The sequence below is a fragment of the Anolis carolinensis genome, chromosome 2 (assembly GCF_035594765.1).
Source record: "Anolis carolinensis isolate JA03-04 chromosome 2, rAnoCar3.1.pri, whole genome shotgun sequence".
NCBI lineage: Eukaryota > Metazoa > Chordata > Lepidosauria > Squamata > Dactyloidae > Anolis > Anolis carolinensis.
Genome location: NC_085842.1, coordinates 260,103,255 through 260,117,281, shown reverse-complemented (window position 1 = coordinate 260,117,281; position 14,027 = coordinate 260,103,255). Strand labels below are relative to the sequence as shown.

At 40.1% G+C, this 14,027-nt stretch overlaps 1 protein-coding gene across 2 annotated transcripts in view; it reads right to left on the bottom strand.

The window, feature by feature from the left end:
* The window catches only part of marchf3 (membrane associated ring-CH-type finger 3), a 163,573-nt gene extending 150,932 nt beyond the window's left edge, over nucleotides 1–12,641 (bottom strand). Inside the window, exons 1-2 of one of the 2 annotated variants that reach the window (XM_062972135.1) lie at nucleotides 12,475–12,641; nucleotides 2,405–2,555 (exon numbers count right to left, since the gene is read on the bottom strand). The gene's annotated coding sequence lies outside the window, so the exon portion shown is untranslated. The remainder of the gene's footprint in view (nucleotides 1–2,404; nucleotides 2,556–12,474) is intronic. The other variant, XM_003216406.4, reaches the window with a different exon arrangement.
* Nucleotides 12,642–14,027: the final 1,386 nt, after the last annotated feature.

Sequence of the window (14,027 nt, the reverse complement as noted above, 5' to 3'; positions counted from 1 at the left end):
GACTGATGACTATCCTAGCTGGACCATTGCACTAACTCATGAGAAAGCTGTTCTTTGTGTATTAGCTCATCAAGAGAGGCCATTAGTCACACTTTTCAAATGAGAAGTGAGATTGAGACACTCAGCAGCATAAAACCGTCAGAAGTCACCCAGAATTAAACACCTATAATTCAACAAAGGATTCATATCCATGCTTCTGAAGGACATAGCTCTCATTTCTTCAGATGAAGCCATAGGAAGGTCTTGCCAGCAGTGCATTATAACCCACCGTTATGACACTTTATAAATAGGTGTTTAGGGAGCAGCAGAGAACCAAACAATGCTGCAATATATATATCAGCTTTAGTTATTGAAAGAATTTCTATCTTGAGGATTTTGTTCATTCTGATACTTTATGCCCTGACAGTTGATAAAAAGGAATTATTGCTAAAATTAAGCTAAATTGACGTCAACCTTGTTTTTGGCAATCCATTACTTTCAGGTTTAAAAATCAATAGTGGAAAGTTTTGCAACAGCTCTTTTCAATAACTGTTTCAAAATAAGTCCCAATGAAATGTGATACGTGGGAACAAGATATCACGTTTTCAAAGTATTAGAGAATAAATGGGCCCAGCATTTTTTTTCTTTCCAAACATCTCTTAGAATAGGGGCTCTCAACCCAGGCTCCAAGGACTTCATGATCAATTTCAGGGGTCCTGTAAATCTGGATGGCAAAAACTTTATTTTCACTAGCCTCTCCAGCTGAAACTTAGCATGTTATGCACATAGATACATTATTATGAGAAAGGGTCCATAGGCTTTTTTAGATTGCCAAATGTGTCCACACACCAAAAGATTTCAAGGAGAAGGCATGGTTTGTATTTTAAGGCAATTTTGCAATCCACTCTGAAAACCAGTCTGGCAATCCATCCTGGCAATCCATCTACTGTAATGCACAATTTGCTATTGTAAACACATTTCACTTAAAATAAGCAAGACCGGCTTAATCTATTTTTCCGCCTAAGGTGGAATAAGAAATGGCACTCCAAATGTACCATGCCCAGGTGTATATTTTCAATGAAATATAGGCCTTTATTGTTATATATTGTTAAAAGAGGCAGAAAATCCAAATCTCCCATTCTGGAAGTAAAATACAACTGCAACAAATTAAATAGTTAACAAATTACAACTTTTTGTGATGCCCCAAATTAATGGCCAGTCCCAACTGTCCTATGGTAGTGCCAACAGCTGAGGTTAAATAAGCTGAGCAGGATCTCAGGGGCTTCCACTGGGAGATACATGGAACAAATATCCTCTTCCATCTGCTCCTAGTTCCAAAGCCAAAGGAAGTATTTTCAGCCTGACCTTAGTGCAAATGCTTCGAACGTACACAGAAATATGAACGTACACAGAAATAAGCCAGGAATTTGATTTGTAGAGTGATGGGCATGCCATACACCACCTTTAAACATGCAGAAAATTTTCGAATATTGGAATTTTCCCAGAGGGTTTTATAGCCAAGTCCGAATTAACCAAGAGATTCACATCTCAGAATGCACTTCCATACACTTGTTTCTCATATCCTTAAAAAATGCAATTTCTGAAAGATGATTTTTTCCCCCTCTGACTGCTGAGAGAGAAAGATAATTTGGGGGGATTTCTGAGAGTGACCAGTCTCCCAACGACAGATTTGGTGCCAATCACCAACTGAGGGGGAAGCCCCACTTGAAGAAAATTTGCTCCAAATAAAGGATGAATGTGGGATTAACCATAGCAGCCACCAAAAACCCCAGTTCCCCCTATCACCGGAATCCAATTCATTGTTTTCTAAACAGACAATATGTACATCTATCTCACTTCCTTAAATTTCTTTGTTATATAAATTTGGATTAACCAAAGGGTTTATCTATTATGTGGGGTGACAAGAAACCTCAGTAAGTGCCGTCTCTATTCAACAAGGCGAAGCATACCAGAGAAGAGAGTAAGGAGAGGGAGAGAAATATGTGGTTTAAAATAAAAAAGGCCTTTACAAAAATATTTATATGTTGAAGGAGAAATTAACTCAACAGAAGGTTAAACAAATAAGTAAATGTTTTTACTGCGAGAAACCAGTTGAGCTGAAGTTCAAAGGATTACCCTATATACACATGAATGTGTAAGAATTTTTTTTGTCAAAAATCAACCAAAAACCCTGTCACCTTCTAAGGATCAACGTGAGGACCGTATCCCCTTCTCTGAGTAGAGTAGCAAAAGGCAAGAGCATAATCTATCCTGGGAGAACCTTGAGTTTGTGAAGTGATATAAGAATAGGTAAAGGTTTCCCCTGACGATCAGTCCAGTCGTGACCTCCAAGGTCATGTGGCCGGCATGACTGCATGGAGCACCGTTACCTTCCCGCCGGAGTGGTACCTATTGATCTACTCACATTTGCATGTTTTCGAACTGCTAGGTTGGCAGGAGCTGGGGCTAACAGCGGGCGCTCATTCCGCTCCCGGGATTTGAACCTGGCCCCTTTTGGTCCGGAAGTTCAGCAGAATATCAGCAGCCAAAAGATTTTTTCTGGGAAATTCTACGACCTAGTAGACAAATAAATATTAAATGATTAAAAGTATTTTAAGTGACTGCTAGGATTACCAGAGCTATAAAGACTAAGGCCCCTTCCACACAGCTGAATAAAATCCCACATTATCTGATTTGAACTGGGATATATGGCAGTGTGGTCTCAGATAACCCAATTCAAAGCAGATATTGTGGATTTTCTGCTTCGACATTCTGAGTTACATGGCTGTGTGGAAGGGCCCTAAGGGAACAATTGAAATTTGGTGATCATCAGTGAATATTTCATGTGAAAAGACTACTTGATCAGAAATGGCTCAAATGATAAAGGAATTAAGACAGATCAGGAAAGATATGATGAAACAATTTGAGAAACAAGAAAAGCAATCAAGAACTGAAACAGGAGATATATGTGATTAGGAGAGAAGTGAAAGATTAAGGATTCAATTGGACAATTAAGACAACAAGTAAAGATGAAAAAGAGAAAGTGGTGAAACTGAAGACTGAAAAAATGGACAGATAGAAAAAACAACAATTGTACAATTTGGCCCTAACAGAGATGCGTGAGAAACAATATTGTTTAAAACTCAGAAAATGTAATAACAGAATTTATTAACACCTTGGAAGGTTTTAGACAAAATAGAAGAGGAAAGACAATTTTGATATAGACAGTCTTTATTGAATATGTTGGTGAGGGCGGAACATTCGCTAAGAGATATAATTGTCCATTTCCTCAAGAAAACTATGAGGAATTCAATCCTACAGAAACACTTTGATAATAGTAGTCAAGGAGATTTTAAGAAATCAATGTAAGAGAAAAAATTATGAATGTTTTGGCAGACAAAATGAAACAAAAGGAGATATTGTTTACATAGGAAAATCTGGAAGGGCCGAGCTTTTAGATATCAAAGATTGGACTTGGTTCAGAACGCAAGAGATTGGTCTAGAAAACAAGGGATTTTGTAAGAAACTATAGAAAGTATGTAGAAAGAGGCAAAGAAGACGACAAAAAGGAATAGATTACACTTAAAGAACAGAGACAGAGAAAAGATCAAAAGGAACAGACTTCATCAGATGAGGGGGACCAAAGATCGTACCAAAAAGATTGTATAGTGAAAAGGATTTGGTGACAGTGCTGCCACTAGTGCTAACACTTCATAAGAAAAAAATGATTCATTATTTGAGGAAACTTAATAGAGATGTAATTTGCTTAAAAGGTCACATATTAGAAAGAAGGGTATAAAACATTTGAAGCATTAAAAAATAGGACAAGATTTTATCTCTGCAGGACAGAAAAAGGTGTAGTATTGTAAATCTGGACCCAAGATTGGTTTTGTCCAATGAGAAAGTTCACTATGCAGGGAATTCAGACCAGATTCGCAAAGGACCGAGTGAAGACAGCGTAACTTTTTAAATTAACCTTAGGAATAAACTGTTGGATATGCCATTTGGTGTCCTGGAAGACTTTAATGCGGTGATATCTTCTGAAAAAAAGCAGGACTTCAGATGAAAAGATTAAGATTTTTCAAGGTGCATTATCAGAGATATGGTTTGATTTAAAGGACAATATGGAAATAGCTGGTTCATGGAAATATAAAAATGGAGATAAAGGTCCATACTTATTTTTCTGAAAGACATAGGTCCCTTTCAAGAATAAATATGATTTGGATCTCAAAATCTTTAGTTACTGGGGCAAAAGAGATTGAGATATTACGAAAACCTTTTTCAAACCACAAACCGGTGTTGTTAGTTCTTAAAAGAACAATGGGAAACTTTAGATGGAGATTGAGTACGAAGAGTTTATAAAATGAAAGCACTGTGGAGAAGTGGAAGAAAAAAAAAGAAAATTCTTCAAACATTCTTTGGAAAAAGGAACTTATTTTATAATGTTCTGAGATGCAAGTACAGCATTCATGAGAGGATGTTTTATTCAATGTAGTAGCGACTTTAGAAGAAAGAGGAAAGATTCAACTGATTTTGTATAAGATAAAGAAGAATGAGTACTGAAAGGTATCCTTTGAAGATTTTAGTTGATGGACAGACTAAATTGTTACAAAGGCTATTATCAATGTTATTGGTGGACGAAATTGAGCAAAAGTTAAGATATTCAAAATCAAAGAATTGTGGATTTGCAAATAAGTTACAAAAACCCCTAGACTACAAACTGCAATGAAAAGAAAATAATACTGAAATTACAGGAGAATATATACAGTATTGATAATGAGAAAATGCAGAAAGTTTTGTTTGTTTTAATCCTATGTTTATTAATAAGAAAATCCAAAAGACAAATTGGAACAATATAAACAGGATTTGCCTAAGGTTACAGAAGAACAAGGATGCCTCCTTCCAGACATACATTAAAACCACTACAGAGCTGATTTAAATCTGCACAGCCAGGAAAAAACAGGCTTTGCTCATTGGCTGTCCACATGCCATCCCAATTTTTTTGATGACATGCCAGGAAGTGTGTGTGTGTGTGGGGGGGGGGGTATTTCTCTGTATTTTAAGACATTGGGGGGGGGGGGGTGTGCCTTTTGGGAAATTGCATTCATAACCACTTGGAAATCATAACCTTTTGGAAAAGTTTGATCTTTCAGAGAAGAGCCAAAACCTGTTTGAGTATAATCTTCTCATATGGTATCCAACCAAATGTAATATGCAAGGAAATGTCTTCAGTTGTTAGACTGAACCTATTGTCTCTGACCTGTTAGGAAAACAGAGATTTGCTGGTGCATAAAAACAGCAGAGTTTCAGAAGTTTTTTTCAGTTACCCAAAAATATATCTACTCTCCCATAAAACCACTTGTTTTATGTCATGCACTCAAGAGACAAAAATAAAGTAGGCTTTGGTAAAATAACATATTTGGTTTACTCACAACCTTCATGTGTTCAGTATAATGTAAGTACATAGCTTATCAGTCCAGTTTCAGATATGTTTGGGATAATATCTGTGCAGATGGCACAGAGCATCTTTCTTACAAACCTCAAGCAAGCATGTGTTAGTCTTAGCAGTCAAAAGTCTTAAGAAGAAATTAAAACGGAGTCTGAGGTCTGAGCAGTCTCAGATCAGACCATGTGGTCTGCAGCCCCTCCCACAAACTCTCAAAAACATAGAGCAAAATAAGCTGCATAACAGAATATACATACAAAACAGTAAGCAAACAGAATCATAGACTAACACATTACTAGAGGAGGCTTCAAGAAGTGAATTGGGCTGTGTGGACAGACTACTGGGATTGCGGAAGCAGTCCCAGGACCCACAGGACCCATAGCCCATTAGAATCAGGTCTTTCAGGAAGGCATGGATTTTCCTGCTTTGTCTTGTTAACTTTAAGTTTTGTTCTGTATTTAGGTAGTTTAGGTTTGCAAGTCTTTCAATAAATGGAATTACTGCATCTATAAGGCTAGCTGCGTTTTAAAGAAAAGAAACATGTAGAAGAGTGATCAACTACATCCATTTTTTAAACCATAGATCACTCGGAAGTTTCAATCGGAAAAAATATTTTCATATACGTTTCAACAGTTTTAAATTTATATTTTAATCTGATTGGTATTACGACCTTTTTTAAAGTTCAGAAGACTCCCAGGGCCCTTCCACACAGCCATACAGTATAACCCAGACTATCAAGGCAGAAAATCCCACAATTTCTGCTTTGATCTGAGTTTTTTGAGTCTACATTGCCATATATTCAAGTTCAAAGCAGATTTTATTAAGATGTGTGGAAAGGGCCCCAGTGCCCTTCCACATAGCCATATAACCCAGAATATCAAGGCAGATAATCCACTACATCTGCCATATAATTCAGGTCAATGTGGATTTTATACAGCTGTGTGGAAGGGGCCTCAGTTAACAGAAACAGAAGCAACAGGTGCTCACAAGCAACCGGCAAAAACCCTGAAGAAATAATAGTGCATTCACATGTTTGTATAATACAATAAAACTGTGTTACATGAAGTTAAACTGGTCCTTATTTTATTTTAAATCATTGTACTTCAATAATAATGCCAGGTCAATACAAAATTAATGGTATGGCACAGTACTGGTTGGGTTATTTTTAATCTCAAGCAACCAGAAACTACATTTATCCAGCACCTACAAATCCCCGTGGTTGCTGGTTAACAAAGTCAACAATACTATGGATTAGGTCAGCAATTTTGTTTTAGCCTACAGTGTAACCTACTATGGGTCTCATATTGGGAGGAAAGTGGGACATAATAACAACAACAACAACTTTATTTTTATACCTCGCCTCCATCTCCCCACAGGGACTCGGGGTGGCTAACATGGGGCCAAGCCCAAATTCCACAATGAGCAAAGTAAAATTACATTCACAATAAAACAGACATCATCGACATTTAACATTACACATTGTGATGGTGGTGGGAGCGAGTGAAGGGCTTCCCCCGATGATCGATAAGACCAATTATCTGTTGTACAAAGGAATGGCACAGCTTCACTTCATATGGGGGGTCACTTCCCCCTCCTCATACCCCCCACAATGCATGAAATCCCAACACGGTCAAAAAACACACTTTTAATTGTTTTCAATTCTACTGGAAGCTTAACAATATTTTTAACATTGGGAGAGTATGATTTTTGTATGTGGTTGCATTGATTTTATTCTTCATAATCTGCACTGAAGGCAGAAAATAAATAAATAGAAGGAAATTGGACAAAAACAAAACCAGAAGTAGCATTGCACCAGGATCAGAAACACCCATATGGCCAGTATGGGGACTGCAGGGATGAAAAATGGCCTCCATCCCTTCCACAGTTGCTCATGATCTACATGAATATAAGGATGTGGCTTTTGTGACTAGTGGAAGTATATGGACTACCAAATGCACACAGTAATATCTTCATTCTCAACCTGAGGGATGGGGGGGGAGTCTTGTTGCTTTAGCACCACAGTACTGAATTTTGGTAAATAAGGCAAGGCCTCCATGTTTTTAATTCTCCTAACTTTGGGTTGGAGGAAAATTCTGAGAGTGCCTTGGACCGCAAGAAGATCCAACCAGTCCATTCTGCAGGAAATAATGCCCAACTGCTCACTGGAGGGAAGGATATTAGAAGCAAAGATGAAGGACACTGGCCACATCATGAGAAGACAGGATAGCTTGGAGAAGACAATGATGCTGGGGAAAATTGAAGAAAACGGAAGAGGGGCCGACCAAGGGCAAGATGGATGGACGGTATCCTTGAAGTGACTGGCTTGACCTTGAAGGAGCTGAGGGTGGCGACGGCCGACAGGGAGCTCTGGCGTGGGCTGGTCCATAAGGTCACAAAGAGTTGGAAGCGACTGAACAAAACAACAAAAACTTTGGGTGCATACACTGTATAAGGAATGCAGTTTGATTCCACTTTAACTGCCAGGGTTCAGTGCTATGGAATCATGGGAGCTGTGCTTTTACAAGACCTTTCACCTCCTCTGTGAAAGAGAGTTGGTGCCCCACCAAACTACAAACCCCAGGATTCCATAGCACTGGACCACGGCAGTTAAAGTGGTGTCAAACTGCATTCATTCTACAGTGTAGATGCACCATATGAATCCTTCCTGATGTAGACGCCGCTTAGCCGCACAGATTCAGATTTAATGGTTTGATCAGGGAAAACTCTGAGCAGCATTTCATTAATCAGCCCCGATTTGGTAGAGAAGCTGACGTGTAAGACTCCCATTAATTAGATAACTCCTAATTGCCTCTGAGCCTCAAAATAGCCTAAACAAACCAACCGCTTGCAGAAGCCCATCATTAAAATCAATTTGGCAAGAGCCCAAAAAGTCTTGATTCGCCAGGATGTTTTCAGCTCAATCCCAGTGCTTTAAATCCATCGGTTTCCAAGCCTGACTCTGAAGCTCACTTACTGGGAAGCAAGTTCCTCGGGTGGAAAAACACAGAAATGATTTGGTGATGTGCCTTTGTGTGAGTTCCAGCTATCTACATTTAGGCTTGGAGGGAGAAAAGCTCTCCCTTGCTCCCCATGCCTGGATTCCTCAGCTTTGGCTGGAGCATGTTTTAACAGATGGGTCGGTGGCAGACTGTGGGGGCTATAAACCAGCAAGCCGTGTGGAATCTGCACCAAGTGATATTGCACTGGATGCTCGTAAAGTTCACGGACACAGGCAGACTCAGACTTGTATGCTATCGCACAGAGGGGAGGAGGAGGAGGAGGAACAAAAACAACACAGAGCACACATCAGTCTCTGCCGCCCCATCCCCCAGACATCCAGGGGGAAGTTCAAGACTTGGCATTCGGAATGACATTCTTCACACACACATTACAGCCCCTCCTCATCTGGGAAAAAAAAAACAAAGGAAGGGAAAAGGAAACAAGACAAAACACAAAACCATATCCTTCAAAAAATGAACATGTGTGGAAACAAGCAGCAAGAAGAGACACATGGTATTTATATATCTGACAACAATAATTATGATATGGTTTGGTTTTTAAAAAAAGAAATAAAAACCACACAGATATGCCATGACACGCAAGCATTATTTTCCAAGGGAGTCACAACAGGCTATGGAAAGAAATGCAAAAATTGCTCCAGGTTATCTATTTTTCATACGAAAGGCTATTCTTAGCTCTCCCTGTTTTGGAACAAGAAGGAAACAGAGACCAAGATGGCTTGGTATTTTAGATCCAGCTTTGGTTAGTTTGTGTTTGTTGACCACCAAATTGTTGCCATGATATGTGTTATATTTGTATATGCACACAGGCACATACTTGTAAGATATAGCAACTGCATCCTGGATGATAGATGGGTTGGCACCCATGTTTATTTCGAGCATGGGATCCGCATTACACATCTGCCCGGTTTGGTGAGCATTCTGCGTGTTCACCAAATGACTTTATTTCATGTTTACACTGGATAATTAGTCTATGATAGTTTCGCAGTGTGTAAAGCTTCCTTCTGATAATACCCTTTCAGCCACAGGAGGAAAATGTGGCTTATGAACAGTATTGGCATGCATGACACCTTCTTTAAAGACCAAAAGTTGGAAGACCTCGATTCTACACACTTCTCACCAATTTTAATTATAACCAGTATCCTAAAAGCCAGGATAAATAAACTATCAGCAGTATTTTTACTGAAAAAAAACCACATAATCTGACAGCTAGACAAATAGGAATAGGTGAAATACAGGTCACGAATACCAAAATCCAAAAATTGTCTGCATGGGTTATTGAGACAGTCACTCCTTTGCTTCCTGATAGTACACTAACTTTGTTCCATATCCAAAATTATTTAAAATATTGTGTATAATGTTACCTTCAGGCTATGTGCATAAGGCTGATAGGAAACATCACCTTTCTTATTTATAGGAACACCAAGAGATCTCATTATGTATGTATGCAAGTACTCCAAAATTTGGGACAAAAATCCTAAACACTTCCAGTCCCAATCATTTTGGAAAAGGGATAGTCAACCTGTATATGGTTAATTCTTTTTGATTGTGTCAAAAGCAACTTGAGAACATACTGCAAGTCGCTTCTGGTGTGAGAAAATTGGCCATCTACAGAGACATTGCCCAGGGGACGCCCAGATGTGTTACCATCCTGCTGGGAGGCTTTGCTCATGTCCCCCCAAGCTATAGCTGACAGACGGGAGCTCATCCAATCTCGAGGATTCAAATCAGCAACCTTCAGGTCAGCAACCAAACCTTCAGGTCAGCAGTCCAACCAGCACAAGGGTTTAAACCATGGTGCCACCGTGGCTCCTATATGGCTAATATGATGCATCAAGACATGCGATATTTAGACTTGGGTCGTATCTTGAAGAGATCTCATTATGTACGTATGCAAATATTCAAAACTCCAAGAAAAAATCCTAAATCATAAACCCTTCTGATCCCAAGCATTTTTAGAAGAGACAGTCAACTTGTATATGGTTTATATAAAACATAAATATGTTTAGACCTGGGTCTCATCTCTAAGATATCTCATTAAGTATATATGCAAGTATTCCAAAATCCAAGAAAAATCCTAAGTCCTAAACATTTCTGGTCCCAAGCATTGGGAATGAGATAGTCATCAACCTGTATAAGTGTTGTCGAAGGCTTTCATGGTCAGAATCACTGGGTTGCTGTGAGTTTTCTGGGCTATATGGGGCCATGTTCCAGAAGCATTCTCTCCTGACGTCTCGCCCACATCTATGGCAGGCGTCCTCAGAGATTGTGAAATATATTGGAAACCAGGGAATTGAAGTTTATATATCTGTGGAAAGTCCACAGCATATTATTTGAGAACACAGAAATGCTGGACCACTCTCACAACCCCACCATGTCAGACTACATAAAGAAGCCACTGAAATCCACAAGCATGTGGACAATTTCATCAGAATGGAGGAAACCATGAAAAGGAACAAAATCTGGCTATCAGTATTTTAAAAACTCTAAAATCAGGACAGTAAAGAAAGAACAATACTCAATAAACAGAGGAATTCCAGACATGAATCAATCAGGGCCAGCTAACACTTCCAAACAATGGATTTCCCCATGCAGGAAACAGCCAGACTTTGATGCTGCAAGGCCATTTAATGCTAATCAAGGTGGCCAATTGCAACATTCACACTTATCTCAAACAGACAAAAGTTCTTTCTCCCACCCTGGACTTTCCACAGATATATAAATCCCAATTGCCTAGTTTCCAACAGACCTCACAACCTCTGATGATGCCTGCGAAATGTCAGAAGAGAATGCTCCTGGAACATGGCCAGACAGCCTGGAAAATTCACTGCATTGTGGGAGTTGAAGTCCAAATTGTGGGATTCTGGGAGTTGAAGTCCAAAACACTTGGAGGGCCCAAGTTTGCCCATGCCTGATGTATATGCAAGTATCCCCAAATCTGGAGAGACAACAATCCTAAATACAGCAGAGTCTCACTTATCCAACATAAACAGCCGGCAGAACGTTGGATAAGGGAATATGTTGGATAATAAGGAAGGATTAAGGCAAAGCCTATTACACATCAAATTAGGTTATGATTTTACAAATTAAGCACCAAAACATGTTTAACAACAAATTCGACAGAAAAATTAGTTCAATACGCAGTAATGCTATGTAGTAATTACTGTATTTATGAATTTAGCACCAAAATATCATGATGTATTGAAAACATTGACTACAAAAATGCATTGGATAATCCAGAACGTTGGATAAGCGAGTCTTGGATAAGTGAAACTCTACTGTACTTCTGTTCCCAAGCATTTTGGAGAAAGGGGAGCCAACTTGTATAAGGCTCAAGTGAAACATTACAATGTTCAGACTTGAGTCCCATCTCCAAGAGATCTCATGATGTATGTCTGCAAGTACAGTAGAGTCTCACTTATCCAAGCTAAACGGGGCGGCAGAAGCTTGGATAAGCGAATATGTTGGATAATAAGGAGGCATTATGGAAAAGCCTATTAAACATCAAATTAGGCTATGATTTTACAAATTAAGCACCAAAACATCATGTTATACAACAAAATTGACAGAAAAAGTAGTTCAATATGCAGTAATGTTATGTTGTAATTACTGTATTTATGAATTTAGCACCAAAATATCACGATATATTGAAAACATTGACTACAAAAATGGCTTGGATAATCCAGAAGCTTGGATAAGTGAGGCTTGGATAAGTGAGACTCTACTGTATCCCAAAATCCGAGCCAAAAAAACCCCAAAATTGGTCTTAAAGTGTTTGGGTGAAAAGATAGTCACCAAAACCATGCAATACAAATAAACATGTCCTTGCACAGAGGTGGAAAAGCCGGGAAGAAGTTCGCAAAGACTTTGTTTCAAATGGCCCGCTGGCATCAGAATGGGTGCTGCTGATGCTGCTGTTGTTTGGGAAGAGTTGGAAGGAGAGAGTTGGGAGGAAAGGCGGGCAGCAAGGGCAAGGTCTTCTTGGCAAGCTAAAGGAAGACAACAGAGCGGGAAAAGAGAGGGACTCACCTTCCTCTGTGCCCCTGGGATCCCTCGCGATTCAAGGCGCAGCTTCCCCAGGCGCAAAGGAGAAGGGCAGCCAGAGCAGCAGCAGCGCAGACATAGTTGCCCGAGCGAGAGCCGCTACTAACACACAGCCGCGCCGCCCGCCCGCCCGCCCGCCTCCTAATGACAGGCAGCAGCCCAGTGCCCTCTTGCGCTCCGCAACAGCCGCGGATGGAGGCAGCCCTGCAGGAATGCACAAGAGGCGGAGCCAGCGGCGAAAGGGCGGCCAAAGGGACAAATAGCGGCCGGGGGAAAGGGCGGCCCCTGCTGGAGAGAGGGCGGAGGCGCATCCGACTAGCACAAGGTGGCGATGTGTTGTTCTCCAAGTGGAGAGCCATGAGTTTCCACCAGGCATGGGCAAACTTTGGCCCTCCAGGTGTTTTGGACTTCAACTCCCACAATTCCTAACAGCAGGTAGGCTGTGTTGCTGTGAGTCTTCCGGGCTGTATGGCCATGTTTCAGAAGCAGTGGTGGCTCCTCGGCAACATTCGACAGGCCCCAACTCTCCTGGGCTTTAGGAAAACCTTAAAGACACGGTTAAGTGCGCAAGCATTGAATGAATAAGTATAATTGAGAGGGACGTGGGTTTAAAAAGAGAATTTTCAAAGATACTACAAGTCCCATATGTTTTGATTGACCTAAGTTGCAAAAGGCCTATGTTTGAGGAAAGCCTGTGCTTGGGAGAAAATGCTGATGTTTGGGAAAAGAGTTGTTCCAGAGAAAAGAAGCTACTTTCAGATAATAACAATACATCAAGTCAGAACCGGTTCCCATGCGATCTCGAGCTTATACTTGTAACTTGCTGTGGCGCAGGCGGGAGAGCAAGCCAGCTGCAACCAGCTGCAACGAATCACTCTGACCAGGAGGTCATGAGTTCGAGGCCCGCTCGGAGCCTATGTTTGTCTTGTCTTTGTTCTATGTTAAAAGGCATTGAATGTTTGCCTATATGTGTAATGTGATCCGCCCTGAGTCCCCTTCGGGGTGAGAAGGGCGGAATATAAATGCTGTAAATAAATAAATAAATAAATAAATAAGGAGGTACTGAGATCAGGGTCAATAACATGAAAGCACCATTGTCTAAGGAGTCCCATGTTGTTACAGCATAGAAAACCAATGGGATTGCATGGTGGTTAAGATGCTTGTGACGTAGCCAACATTAGACAAATGGGGTAAATGATCTTTGTAAGCCAATAAGGATATGCTTGCTAATTTCTGTGGAGGTGATAAAAACCCTTGCAACCATTTTGAAAATTCGGACAAATCCTTTGATTGCATGTATGCATGTATTTGTCACATTGCTATGGCCACGCAATAAATAGTTCTTTTGCAGTTTGAAGATCCAACTTCTTGTGGTGTCTTTCCTCGCCCTCTCCACAGAAAAGGGGCCTCCTGCTTTTGACTTTGGATTAAAAGGAGTATTTTTTTTTTTTTACATCTTTTACATCTTTGCTCCTTCATAATGACTGACATGGTCTGGACTAAGATTTACGCACGAGGATCTCGGATGAATGGACTCA